Raw genomic sequence first — 15,249 nt, 5'->3', positions numbered from 1 at the left:
AGGAATCCAACTTACAAGGGATGTGAAGGACCTCTTCAAGGAGAACTACAAACCACTGCTCAACGAAATAAAAGAGGACACAAATAAATGGAAGAACATTCCATGCTCATGGATATGAAGAATCAATATTGTGAAAATGGCCATACTTCCCAAGGTAATTTATAAATTCAATGCCATTCCCAACAAGCTGCCAATGACTTTCTTCACAGAATTGGAAAAAACCACTTTAAAGTTCATATGTAACCAAAGAAGAGCCCGCATTGCTACGACAATCCTTGCCTTTAATCGTACATTTCAAAATGAAGGAAATATAGAAATTACCACTTAGTCATTCCTGTATTTCCACTTAATCATTTCTTTATTTCTCAATATAGAAATATATAGAGTATATACAATATATTTCTATATGTTTCTCAATATATAGAAATGATTAAGAAAACCACTGACCATGGACTGGTTGTGGCCAGTTTACAGAAGCTGCGTACTTGAGTGCTTTTGTGTCCTGAAATGACTCTTAGATGTTTAAGGCCTAATTGTAATACACTTAAATGTTAAGTGTCCACCCCATAGTGAATGTAGGTTATGTGTTATATGCATGCTTGTTAAATACACATACATTAGGACCACCTTCCTGAATATTAGCAGATACTCCTTTACCTGTTAAATATGTGTGTTTAGCCAACCCATTCAGCATAAAGCGCCTCCCTAAACCCTTCCTCCTTCAAAGTGTCTGTCTCTGGTCTTTGCCAGAGGCTGTGCTTTCCAGCCTGCTGGATGGCCACCTTGCAGATTGCAAACCTTTATAAGTCTCTGTTTCTAAATTTATAGATCTTATGATTTTTTCTTTCTTTCTTTCTATTTTTTTTTTAGATGAAGACTCTCTCTCTTGCCCAGGCTGGAGTGCAGTGGTGCAATCTCAGCTCACTGCAACCTCTGCCTCATAAGTTCAAACGATTTTCCTGCCTCAGCCTCCCAAGTAGCTGGAACTGCATGTGTGTGCCACCACACTCAGCTAATTTTTTGTATTTTTAGTAGAGACAGGGTTTCACCATGTTAGCCAGGTTGGTGTCGATCTCCTGACCTCATGATCCTCCCACCTCGGCCTCCTAAATTGCTGGGATTGTGGGCGTGAGCCACGGTGCTCAGCCTGATCTTGTGAACTTTTAATTTAACACCTCCAAGTGTACAATCACTGAAGCAGCTGGGGGAAAATGTTGAGTAAACTTGATTCTAAAATTGTGGAAATAAAAAATAAAAACAGCATGAATTAGTTTTTAGTCTAGAATCAAACTGCAAAAACATCTGTTTTTATTTTTGAAGACTTAAACCTGCTTTATTCTCTCATAAATTATAATATAAAAGGTTCCTGTTTTAATGACAAACTTCAAACAGTACTGAAAACAGTTTGTGTCAATGGACAAAAAGAGTCAGTACCTCTGGGCAGGGCCTCAAAGAGCACCACCCAGGTTGAGGGATGGTTTTCCTATTGCTGGGCCACAAGTGCCTTCCTATTGACTTCACCTTCTCTAGACACTTGTTGAGGTGGCTGTGGGCCATCTCCATCTCCTCAATCTTGTCCAGTCTGTTTATAAACTCTCATTGTACTTTCCCCTTTCCTACTCTGAGTTCATCTTCAACTTTCACTAATTTGCTTATTGGCATCTCTCTGTATTTTGATGAACTGCAAGTCTGAGCCTTTCTGCAGCTCCACCAGGTCACCTGCTGTACCATCATCCCTGGAGGACTCCTGCTATTCTTTCTCTTACTGCAACTTCAGTTTCCTAAACTGTGATCGTAGCTCTTTCTTTTCTCCAGCAGGTTTTTGTAGTTTTATGTGGCCCCTTTCTTGCTGATCCCAAGACGTGAGCAGCTTCCTGAGACACAACAGTGATGGCTTCAACCACTGATTCATGATTGACATTGCCACTGCAAGTGCCATTGGGGATTATAACTAAGCCATGTTTACAATAAGTTCATCCCTTTGTCAAAGGGCTTAAGTTTATCCATTGTATGCTGCAGTGCACTACACATATGTTTCTGTCTTTCTATCTTCTTTGATCATTCTTCATTATCTCTATAAAATTCCACCATCTGTTCCTCCTGTTCTTCAATAACAAGCTTGAGGGTATCTATCTGGTGGGCTAAATTGTTCTTGTTGTATAACTATGCACTGGAAACCACGGCTTTCTTATATTTCTCTTTCACTTTAGAGAAAGACAAGTCACTCAGTTAGGTGTCTGGACCTATTAAGCTGCTGGTGTCCCCACTTCCTTATCTGGATCAGTTTCCACTTAGGGTGTTTGTTGCAGAGCAGAATTTCAAGATAAAGGCCTTGTATAATTTTTAGCATACTCTTTGTCAGATTTTTCATCCAACTCTTTTCATTGTTCCAGTTTGCTCATGTGTATATCTCTTGCTTTTGCCCAGGCAACTCATTTTACTGTCATCCTTGCCTCTGCCTTTTTGGCATGTTACTCAAAGCTTCATCTTCTGCAGAAAATCAGGCTTTCATGGATGTTTTCCTTCCAGAACCAGAAGTTTCTATCTTGTTTCTTTTCTTTTTTTGAAGTCTTCTGGTAGAATATTAAATTTATACTTAAACTAGGTTCTGGGCATTACGAAATAGGTATCCATATTTTCCCAATTAATTAATTTCTCAAAATAACTAGTCCTAATACAAAGTTGGAGGTTCATTTTTTCCCCTAGGGTATGCATTTATGATTTGTAACTAGATACTGAGCATTAAAGGAAAATATAATTTGTTCTCCAAGTATATATTATTGCTATGTTTACAATTTTTTAACAAAACCACAAATAGTTCATCAATATAGAAATGATTAAGGCACCATGGTTATTAAAAATTATAAAGTAAGGCTTTATCATGTGTACATTCTGGATTAGAAAATTATTGAGATGAGACATCTTTCCATTACCTTACTTTATTAATGAGGACTCTGGGATCTATCTCCCATCTTGTTTTTCAATAACCTTTTAACTCTGAAAGTAATTTCACTCTATGACACCGGACATAGGCTGTGATTGAGATGGGGCCATGGAAGTGTCAGCTTGTAACAAGGCTCACCTGCAGGGGAAAGGGCAAAGGATCAAGGAATAAGGGCAAGGGGCCAGGGGCAAGGCTGGGGGCCAAGCATGCAGTGAGTAAATTCAGTCCCTCCAGGTAGGCCGGGCTAGAAGTGGCAGCTGCTGGCAACAGCTGGTGGTCAGTCAATCATGTTGGTGTCCCCTCAGATCCCTAGTTGAATCAACAGGAACTGCCCCCAGAGGACCTGCAGCCAAAGTGTCAGGTGGAGGAGGTGAAGGAGGGGCAAGAGGTATCCTCTTTACAATGGCTTTGTATATATATTCAGAAGTGGGGTTCCTGGACCATGTGGTAGTTTTGGTTTTACTTTTTTGATACATTTCCATTCTGTTTCCCATGGTGTCTTCACCAATTGTATTCCCACCAACATTGTACAAGAGTTTGCTTTTCTTCACATCTTTGCCAACATTTTTTATTTTTTATTTTTGGATAAAGGCCATCCTAAGAGATGTGAGGTAACATCTCATTGTGATTTTGACTTTCATTTCTCTGAAGATTAGGGTTGTTGAATATCTTTTAATATATCTCTTGGCTATTGGTATATCTTATTTGGAGCAATGTATCTTCATTTCCTTTGCCCACTTTTTAATAGAATATTTTTGTGTGTGTGTGTGCTTGACTTGGAAGTTTCTTTTTCATTTTGGATATTAACTCCTTATCAGATAATATATAGTTTACAAATAGCTTTTCTCATTATGTAGGTTGCCTTTTCATTTTGTTGGTTGCTTGCTTTGCAGAAGTTTTTTAGATTGATATATTCCTACTTGTCTATTTTTGCTTTTGTTGTGTGTGCTTTTGATGCATTATTCAAGACATCATTGCCAAGACCAATGCCCAGAAGTTTTTTCTCTATCTTGTTTCTAGGAGTTTTACAGTTCCAAGCCTTACATTTAAGCCTTTTATTAATTTTGAATTTATTTTTGTGTGTGGTGTGAGATAATGGTTCAAGTTCATTCTTTTTCATATGGATATCCAGTTGTTTCAACATCATTTATTGAAGAGACTATCATTTCTCCATTGCATATTCTTGACAACAGTTGATCATATTTTTGTGGGTTTATTTCTGGGTTCTCTAGTTTGTTCCATTCATCTGTGTTTTTATTTTTACATCAGCATTATATTGTTTGGATTATTGTACCTTTATAACATATATTAAAATCCAGAGGTATGATGCTTCCAGCTTTATTCTTGCTCAAAATTGCTTCAGTTATATTCAGCCAAAATATTTTGTGGTCTTTTGTGGTTCCATATAAATTTTAATTATTTTCTATTTATGAAAAGAACATTATTAGAATTTTTGATAGGATTGCATTAAATTTGTAGATTACTTTGACTAGTGCTGTCATCTTAATATGAAGTCTTACAATGCATGAATATGCAATATCTTTTCATTTGTTTAAGTCTTTTTACATTTCTTTTCACAATGTTTTATAGTTTCCGTTGTACATTTATTTTGCCTTCCTGGTTAAGTTAACTTCTAACCAGCAGTGATATGCAAAGGGTAACTCATGGGACTTGGGTAAGACCCTTAAACTTGTTGGCATTAGGTAAAATTCAGCACATTCCCACCTGTGATGGTGATGGGAAGAGGGCCCCTTTGTTCGAGAAAAGTAGAGGAAAAAGTGAAAGAATCTTTGTCTTGCAACTTATGTACCAACTTGGCCACAGGGGATAGAGCACCAAACAGCATCTTGGGGTCCACAATGCCAGTCCTTGGATCTTGGATGGCATTTTTGAACCTGCCCTGGATCAGAGGGGAACCCAGTGCTTTGAAGGGTGAGTTCTAGGCCAGGCAGCATTCACCATACACTGACTGAAGTGCCCTTAGGACTTAAGGGAACATTAGCAATAGTCTGGCAGTAATCCCTGTGGGCCTGTAGTGGTGGCCACAGAGTGAGGCTCCACAACTCTAGAAAAAGAAAGGAAGAGTAAGAAGGACTGCACTTTGTGGACTGAGTTCCAGCTCAGCCACAGTAAGCCAGAGAGCCTTCTAAACATTTTGACTATGGTCACTGGCTCCTAAATGACACTGCTGGGCCAACTCAGGGACTAGGCTAAAGAGGACACCTTGAAGGAAAAGACACAAGTCTGGCTGGCTTTAGAACCTGCTGATTGCAGAGCCAGAGGGCTTTGAGTGAACATGGGGAATAGCGAAGGAATATTTAAAGCAGGCCTTGAGTGAGACCCAGTGGTGTGCTGGCATCAGGTCTGACTCAGCTTAATCCTAGTAGCTGTGGCCACAGGACAGAGAGACAGAGATTCCATTTGTTTGGGGAAATTAAGGGAAGATAACATAAGTCTTTGTTTGGTAATCCAGAGAATTCTCCTAGATCTTGTCTAAGACCGTCAAGATGGTACCACTGGTCATCAAGACCCACAGTGTTACTGAACTTAGGGTGCACCCCAATGCAGATACAGCTTAGATTGTAACATCCAAGTTTTTTTTTTTTTCAGATATCTGGAAAGCCTTCAACAAAAGGACAGGCACAAAAAAGCTCAGAGTGTGAACACTAAAATAAACACCTAACTCTTCAATGACCTGTGCAGACAAACGTCTACAAGTATCAAAACCATTGAGAAAAACATGGCAGCACCAAATGAAATAAATACAGTACCAGGGACCAATTCTAGAGAAACAGAGATATGTGACCTTTTAGACAGAGAATTTGAAATAGTTGTGTTGAGGAAGCTCAAAGAAATTTAAGATAACACAGAGAAGAAATTCAGAATTCTATCAGATAAATTTAACAAAGTGATCAAAATAATTACAAAGAATTAGGCAGAAATTCTGGGAGTGAAAATGCAATTGCTACACTGAAGAATGCATTAGAGTCCTTTAATAGCTCAATGGATGAAGGAGAAGAAAGAGCTAATGAGCTTGAAGAAGGCTATCGGAAAATACACAGCCAGAGGAGACAAAAGAAAAAGGAATTTTAAAAATGAAGCATGCCTATAGAATCTAGAAAATAGCCGCAGGATAGCAAATCTAAGAGTTACTGGCCTTAAAAAGGAGATAGAGAAAGAGATAGGGATAGAAAGCGTATTCCAAGTAATAATATTAGAGAACTTTAAAGGCTAGGGAAAGGTATCAATATCCAAGTTCAGGAAGGTTATAGAACACCAAGCAGATTTAAGCCAAAGAAGACTACCTCAAGGCATTTAATAATCAAACTCCCAAAAGTCAAGGATAAAGAAAGGATACCAAAAGCAGCAAAAGAAAACAAGCCAATAACACACAATGGAGCTCCAATATATTTGATAGCAGAATTTTCAATGGAAACTTTACTGGCTAGGAGAAAATGGCATGGTATATTTAAAGTGCCAAAAACAAAGCAAAACAAAATGAAACAAAACAAACAAAAAAAAAAAAAACACCCTCTTACCCTAGAAGAGTATAGTTAGCAAAAATATCCTTCAAACATGAAAGAGAAATAAGGACTTCTCCAGACAAACAAAAGCTGAGGAATTTTATCAACACCAGACCCATTCCATAAAAAATGCTAAAAGGATTACTTCAATTAGAATAAAAGGACATGAATAAACAGTAAGAAATAATCTGATTGTACAAAACTCACAGATAATAGCAAGGGCACAGAAACACAAATAATATTATAACACCATAACTGTGGTGTCTAAACAACTCTTAAGTAGAAAGACTAAATGATAAACGAATGAAAATAATAAATAAAACTTTTCACAACATGGACAGTACAATAACATATAAAAAATAAAAAAGCTGGGAGGTGAAATAAAAAGGTAAAATGTTTATGTTTTTGTTTTGCTTGTTTGTTGGTTTGTTTATACCAACATGTTATTATCAGCTTAAAATAATGGAAAACAAAATAATATTTGCAAGCCTCATGGTAGCATCACATATAAAATAAAATTAAAACAAAAAATTAAGTCATATTACTAGAAGAAATTACTTTTAATAAAGAAAGAAAGGAAGAAAAGAAGGAAGACAAGACCAAAAAATAACCAGAAAACAAATAGCAAAATAGTAGGAGTAAGTCTTTACTTACCAGTAATAACATTGACTATAAATGGACTAAATTTTTAAATCAAAAGACAAAGGGTGGCTGATTGGATATAAAAGCAAGACCCAATGATCTATTGTCAACAAAAACACCCTATACCTATAAAGACACACATAGACTGAAAATAAAGGGATAGAAAATGATTTTCTATGTCAATGGAAAACAAAAAAGAGGAGGAGGAGTTACATGAGAGAAAAAAAATTTAAGACAGAAACTGTAAGAAGAGACAAAGTAGTCACCACATAATGATAAATGCATCAATTTGGCAAGAGGACATAACAATTTTAAATATATATGCAGCCAACACTCGAGCAACCAGATATATGAAGCAAATATTAGAGATAAAGAGAAGATAGACTCTAATACAATAATAGCCGAAGAGTTTAACAACCCAATTTCAGCATCAAACAGATATTTCAGATGAAAATCATCAAAGAAACATCAAACAATATGCACTTTAGACCAAAGTTATCTGATAGATATTTGAGGAAAGTTTCATTCAATGGCTGCAGAATACACATTTTTTTCCACAGCACGTGGATTAGTCTGAAAGATAGATCATATATTAGGTTACAAAATGAGACTTAGAACATAGAAAAATTTGAAATAATATCAAGCATCTTCTCTGACCACAATGAAAACTAGAAATCAATAACGAGAAATTTTGGAAACTGTACAAACATGTGGAAATGAAACAATATCCTTCTGAATGACCCGTGGGTCAACGAAAAAATTAAGAATAAAATTGAAAATTTTCTTGACACAAGTGGTAATGGAAACACAACATACCAAAACCTATGAAATACAGCCAAAGCAGTACGAAGAGGAAAATGTATATCAATACATGCCTACATCAAAAAGAAGAGAAACTTCAAATAAAAAACCTGATGATGCATCTTAAAGAACTAGAGAAGCAAGCACAAACCAAACCCATCATTAGTAGAAGAAAAGAAATAATAAATATTAGAGCAGAAATAAATATATTTGAAATTAAAAATACAAAAAATCAATGGAACAAAATGTTGGTTTTCTAAAAATTTAAATAAAAATGACAAAACTTAAAAAAAAAAAAAAAGTTAAAATTTCAGGATCCTCTGAATTTATTACACCCAGGGGAAAGTTAAGCCCTGGAGACTGAGATACAGAACATGTTTACAACTTCTGTTTCTTAGATTATAGATTAACTCTTTTCCATAAATGTTGTTCCATTAATGACTAGAAAAGACCAGAAACCAGGCCCCTCCCCTTCCAATCACTGGTTTTTGTTATAGATTAACTGCTTCCTTCATTGTCCCATACCTAAAACAGACCAAATGATGTAGAAGATCCCGTGACTGTTACCTCTTCAGTGTGAAATGTTAAATATACCTTTCCTGAGAAAAAAGACCACCTCAACTAATCCAATCATTGTAACTATGCGCTAAGCCTCATGTAGAAAGATACTGGAATTCTGTTATGCTTCTCTATCTTTTCTCTAAATAAACAACCCTAAACTTCTACACTTCAAAAAAAAAAAAAAAAAAAAAAAAAAAAAAAAAAAAAAAAAAAGAAGAGATAAGATTCAAATGAATAAAATCAGAGATAAAAATAGAGACATTATATCTGATACTGTAGAAATTCAGAGGATCTTTAATGACTATGATGTGCAAATATATACCAACAAGTTGAAAAATCTAGAAGAAATGTACAAATTCCTACACACATGCAACTTATCAAGATTGAACAATAGAGAAATCTAAAACCTGAACAGACAAAAAACATTCAACTAGATTTAGCATGTTGTGTAAAGCCCACCTGCAAAGAAGAGCTTGGGACCTGATGACTTAACTGCTGAATTCTACCAAACATTTAAAGAGCTAATACCAATCTTACTCAAACTATTCTGAGAAATAGAGAAGGGAGGAATACTTTCAAACTCATTCTCTAAGGCAAGTATTACCCTGATATCAAGGCCAGAAAATAACACATCCAAGAAACAAAACTACAGGCCAGCCAACATTTCTAATAAATATTGATGCAAAAATCCTCAATAAAATATTAGCAAACCAAATTCAACAACACTTTAAAAAGTGCATTCATCATTACCAAAAGGGATTTATTCCAGGAATGCAAGGATTTTTCCACATATGTGAATCAATAAATGTGATACATTATATAAACAGACTGAAGGACAAAAATCCTGTGATTATTTCAATAGATGTTGAGAAAGCATTTAATAAAATTCAATATCCCTTCTTGATAAAAACTCTGAAAAACTGGGCATAGAAGGAACATACCTCGACATAATAAAAGCCACATGTGCAAATCCATAGTTAGTATCATACTGAATGCAGAAAAACTGAAATCCAAATTGAAAAGGAAGAAGTCAAATTATCTTTGTTTGCAGATGATGCAACCTTATATTCAAAGAAATCTAAATACTCCACCAAGAAACTCTTAGAATGAATGAACACGTTCAGTAAAGTTGCAAGATGCAAAATAATACAAAAATCAGTAGCACTTGTATATACCAACAGTAAAAAATATGAAAAAGAAATCAAGAAAGCAATCCCATTAGCAATAGTTACAAAAAAATAAAGTATACAGGAATCAACTTACCCAAAGAAGTGAGAGATCTCTGGAACAAAATCTATAAAGCCCAGATGAAAGAAATTGAAGAGGACACAAAAAGTGGAAAGATATTTTATGCTCATGGATTGGAAGAATCAATATTTTAAAATGTTCATACAACCCAAAGCATTAAATCTATAGACTTAATGCAATACCTGTCAAAATACTTATGACATTTTTCACATAAATAGAAAAAGCAATCCTAAATTTCATATCAAACTACAAACATCCAGAATAGCCAAAACTATACTAAGCAAAAAGTATGAAACTTGAGGAACTGCATTATCTTACTTCAGATTATACTAAAGCAGTTTAGTAATCATAATGGCATGGTACTTGATATGGTTTGGCTGTGTCCCCATGAAAATCGCATCTTGAATGGTAACTCCCACAATTCCTACATGTTTGGGAGGGACCAGGTGGGAGGTCATTGAATCATGGGATGTGGTTCTTTCCCCTGCTATTCTCATGATAGTGAATAAGTCTCATGAGATGTGATGGTTTTATAAAGGAAAGTTTCCCTGCACAAGTTCTCTCCTCTTGTTTCCTGCCATGTGAGACATGCCTTTCACCTTGTGCCACGATTGCGAGGCCTACCCAGCCATGTGGAACTATAAGTCCATTAAACTTCTTTCTTCTGTAAATTGCCCAGTCTTAGGTATGTCTGTGTCAGCAGTGTGAAAATGGACTAATACAGTAAATTCATACCAGGAGTGAAGCACTGCTGAAAAGATACCTGAAAATGTGAAAGCAACTTTGGTACTGGGTAACAGAGAGGCTGGAACAGTTTGGAGGGCTCAGAAGAAGAAAAGAAAATGTGGAAAAGTTTGGAACTCCCTAGAGACTTGTCAATGGCTTTGACCAAAATGCTGATAATGATATGGACAATGAAATCCAGGCTAAGGTGTTCTCAGATGGAGATGAGAAACTTGTGGGAACTGAAGCAAAGGTGACTGTTATTATGTTTTAACAAAGAGACTGGCAGCATTTTCCTTCTGTCCTAGAGATTTGTGAAACTTTGAACTTGAGAGAGATGATTTAGGGTATCTGGCAGACTAAATTTCTAAGCAGCAAAGCAATGAAGAGGTGACTTGGGTACGATTAAAGGCATTTAGTTTTCAAAGGGAAACAGAGCATAAAAGTTTGGAAAATTTGCAGCCTGACAATGTGATAGAAAAGAAAATCCCATTTTCTGAGGCCAAATTCAAGCCAACTGCAGAAATTTGCATAAATAATGAGAAGCCAAATGCTAATCACCAAGACAATGGGGAAAATGTCTCCAGCTCATATCAGAGACCTTTGCAGCATCCCCTCCCATTACAGACCTGGAGGCCTACAAGAAAAAAAACGGGTTTGTCGGCCAGACCAAGAGTTACTCTGCTGTTTGAACCCTAGGGCCTTTGTGTCCTGCACCCCAGCTGCTCCAGTCATGACTAAAAGGGGCCAACCTACATCTCAGGCCATGGATTCGGAAGGTGCAAGTCCCAAGCCTTCAGCTTTCACATAGTGTTGAGACCCATGGGTGCACAGAAGTCAACAATTGAAGTTTGGGAACCTCTGCCTAGATTTCAGAGGATTATGGAAATGCCTGTATGTTCAGGTAGAAGTTTGCTGTAGGGGTGGAGTGCTCATGGAGAACCTCTGCTAGGGCAGTGCAGAAGGGAAATGTGGTATGGGCACTCCCACACACAGTCCCCACCGGGGCATTGCTGAGTGGATCTGTGATAAGAGGGCCACCATTCTCCATACCCCAGAATGGTAGATCCACCAACAGCTTGCACTGTGTGCCCTGAAAAGCCACAGACACTCAACGTCAGCCTGTGAAAGCCACTGGGAGGGAGGCTGTACCCTGCAAAGCCACAGAGGCAGGACTGCCTAAGACCATGGGAACCTACCTCTTGCTTCTGGATGTGAGAGATGGAGTCAAAGGAGATCACTTTGGAGCTTTAAGATTTGACTGCCCCACTGGATTTTGGACTTGCATGGGGCCATTAGCCCCTTTGTTTTGGCCAGTTTCTCATTGGAATTTCCATTTGGAGTAGGTGTATTTATCCAATGCCTCTACCTTCATTGTATCTAGGAAGTAACTAATTTTCTTTTGATTTTATTGGCACATAGGCAGAAGGGACTTGCCTTGTCTCAGATGAGACTTTGGGCTGTGGGCTTTTAAGTTAATGCTAAAATGAGTTAAGACTTTGGGGGACTGTTGGGAAGGCATGATTGGTTTTGAATTGTGAGGACATGAGGTTTGGGAAGGGTCATGGGCAGAGTGATATGATTTGGCTGTATCCCCAAACAAATCTCATCACAAATTGTAGCTTCCACAATTTCCAAATGTTTGTGAGAGATCCCAATTGAATCATGGGGGTGAGTCTTTCCCAAGCTATTCTTGTGATAGTGAATAAGTCTCATGAGATGTCATGGTTTTATAAAGGGAAGTTTCCCTGTACAAATTCTCTTATCTGCTGCCATGTGAGACATGACTTCCACTTTCCATCATGATTGTGAGGCCTACCTAGTCACGTGGAACTATAAGTCCATTAAACCTCTTTATTTTTGTGAATTGCCCAGTCTCAGGTATGTCTTTATCAGCATGAAAATGGACTAATACAGTACTGGCATAAAAAGAAACACACAAACCAGTGCACCAAAATAGAGAATCCAGAAGTCAATCCATACATCTACAGTGAACACATTTTTGACAAAGCTTCCATGAACACACATTGAGGAAAGAACAGTTTCCTCAATAAGTGGTGCTGGGAAAACTAGATATTTATATGTGGAATAATAAAACTAGACTCCTGTGTTTCGCTATATACAAAAATCAAATATAAAACCTTCAACTTTGAAACAACTACAAGAAAACTTTGGAGAAACTCTCCAGGACATTGATCTGGGTGACAATTTATTGAGTAATATTCTACAAGCACAGGCAACCAAAGCAAAAATAGACAAATGGAATTACATCAAGTTAAATGGACATCAAGTTAAATTATATCAAGTTAAATGGACACAACAAAGGAAAAAATCAACAAAGTGAATGGGCAATCCACAGAATGGGAGAAAATATTTGCAAACTACCCATCTGACAAGAGATTAATAAGCAGAATATAGAAAGAGCTCAACAACTCTATAGGAAAATCATCTGATTAAAAATGGGCAAAATATTTGCATAGTCATTTCTTGAAGAAAGACAAACAAATGAAAAACAGGCATATAAGAAGGTGTTCAACATCATTGATCATCAGAGAAATGTAAATCAAAACTACAATGAAATCTCATCTCACCCCAGTTAAAATGGCTTTTATCCAAAAGACAGGGAATAACAAACGCTAGTGAGGATGTGGAGAAAAGGAAACCTGTATACACTACCTTATTTACCTGTTGCTAGGAATGTAAGTTAGTACAACCACTGTGAAAAACAGTTTGGAGATTCCTCAAATACTAAAAATAAAACTAGCATATAATCTAGAACTCCCACTCCTAAGTATATATCCCGAAATAAGAAAATCAACATTTCAAAGAGATATCTGCACTCTCATGTTTGTTGCAGCATTATTCACAATAGCCAAGGTTTGAAAACAACTTAAGTGTCTGTCAACAGGTGAATGAATAAAGAAAATATCACACTTATACAAAATGGAGCACTATTCAGTCATAAAAAGAATGATATCCCATCATTTGCAACAACATGGACAGTACTGGGATGCATTATGCTAAGTAAAATTAACCAGGAACAGAAAGACAAATACATGTTTTCACCTATCTGTAGGAGCTAACAATCAAATAAATTTAACTCATGGAGATAGAAAATAAAGGTATGGTTACCAGAGGCTGGGAAGGGTAGTGGGAGGGCAGGGATAGGTGGTAATAGTTAATGGCCACAAAATAAAATAGTAAGAAAGAATAAATAAGACATAGGACATAGTATTTGATAGCACAACAGGGTGATTTTAGTCAGCAATAATTTAATTGTCCTTTTTAAAATAACTAAAATAGTATAATTGGTTTGTTTGTAACACAGGATAAATGTTTGAGGTTTTGGATGCTTAACTTTACATGATGTGATTATTACACATTGTATTCCTGTACCAAAATATCTCATGTACCTCATAAATATACACATCAACCACAGCTTTGGCTGATGAGAGTGGTATTTGCTTCTCTCTCATGCTCCATTCCTCACAGGGTTCTCTTACCCAACTCAACTGTGACAGCCAATTGGGATAGTCAGTGACTCATGGCCAACTGCATTTAGTCTGTAACACAGACCCGGGCCAATGGAGACACTGCCTGGCTTAATACCAAGCCTCTCTGGCAACTCTCTTCCTGCTCAGGTCCCAAGGGGGGAAACCCAGTTCCTTTGCCAGTGTCTGGAGCTCACACTATATTTATTTCTCAGTTCTGATTGTTGGATCTATCCCCTTCACTACTCAAGCCCTAATTCTCAATCCCAAGCCCAAGTCTCAAATGCCAAAGACTAGTGCCACCACTAGATTCCTGGACCACGAACAGCTTGTTAAGAGCTGGGGTCAAGAATGACATCTTTCAGTAGTTGGCCTTGGTCTGAAGAAGTGTGTGGAACACTACATGGAGCAGTTTTTTCTCACAATCTCCTGGCCACTCTCTAAGCTGGTTTAGAAATTATAAGGGTCAATGTACTCTCCTGTGGCCTGAATTGTATAATTCCCAAGTGGGAAAGTGAACTACAGAAAATAACTCAGTTACCCTCTCCATATCTTAAATTTACTCATAGTTTTCAGCCAGTCCTAGCCACAGGAGCTGCCCATTTTCCTTCCTCATCCAAAATTTGGGCTTTCCTTTTACTTATATGTTGAACTCCCACATTCCCTTTTGGATAATATATTCAAAGTGTAATTGTCTACACCTTCTTTTGGTTCTTATAAGTGGATGAGATATGCTGGAAATGCTTCCAGTCAGTAATATTGGAAGAAAAAATGGAATTTTAAATTTCAGTTGCAAAAATTTCTAATTCTAGAATATTTTTGATTAATTTAAAGTAGTATCTATATATTTATTTTAATATTTTATATTTAGTAAGACATATTCATCTTATTTTCTTTTAATTATTTAAACATAATTTTCTTCAGTTTTTAAACATATTTATATGGCTGATTTTAAATATTTGACTACTATGTTCAATATCTGGATTTCATTAGGAATATTTGCTGTTGATTGAATATTTTACTGTATATGTGACATACTTTTCTTTTATATGCATGTCTCTTAATTTTTTGTTGAAAACTGGACATTGAGATCATATATTTTAACAACTGTGGTATTGGATCCATTCTACCAGAGGATTTGTTGTTGTTGTTTTATTTTTATTCTTGTTGTTTTCTTGATGCTACTTATTTGTTTAGTGATTTTCCTGAACTAATTCTGTGGATTCTGTTTTTCTGCAGTGCATAGCCACTGAGTTCCCCGTTAGCTATTTTTAAATAACTAGTTTAAACAATGGATTTATAGGTATCATCCCTA

General features: G+C 36.6%; 1 pseudogene; it reads right to left on the bottom strand.

Annotated features, from left to right (window-relative positions):
* Nucleotides 1-1,483: 1,483 nt before the first annotated feature.
* LOC104678557 lies at nucleotides 1,484-13,919 on the bottom strand (annotated as a pseudogene).
* Nucleotides 13,920-15,249: the final 1,330 nt, after the last annotated feature.

Source organism: Rhinopithecus roxellana, chromosome 7 (assembly GCF_007565055.1).
Source record: "Rhinopithecus roxellana isolate Shanxi Qingling chromosome 7, ASM756505v1, whole genome shotgun sequence".
In the NCBI taxonomy this organism is placed as follows: Eukaryota; Metazoa; Chordata; class Mammalia; order Primates; family Cercopithecidae; genus Rhinopithecus; species Rhinopithecus roxellana.
The sequence above is the reverse complement of the archived record's forward strand: the minus strand, read 5'-3'. Positions and strand labels throughout refer to the sequence as shown.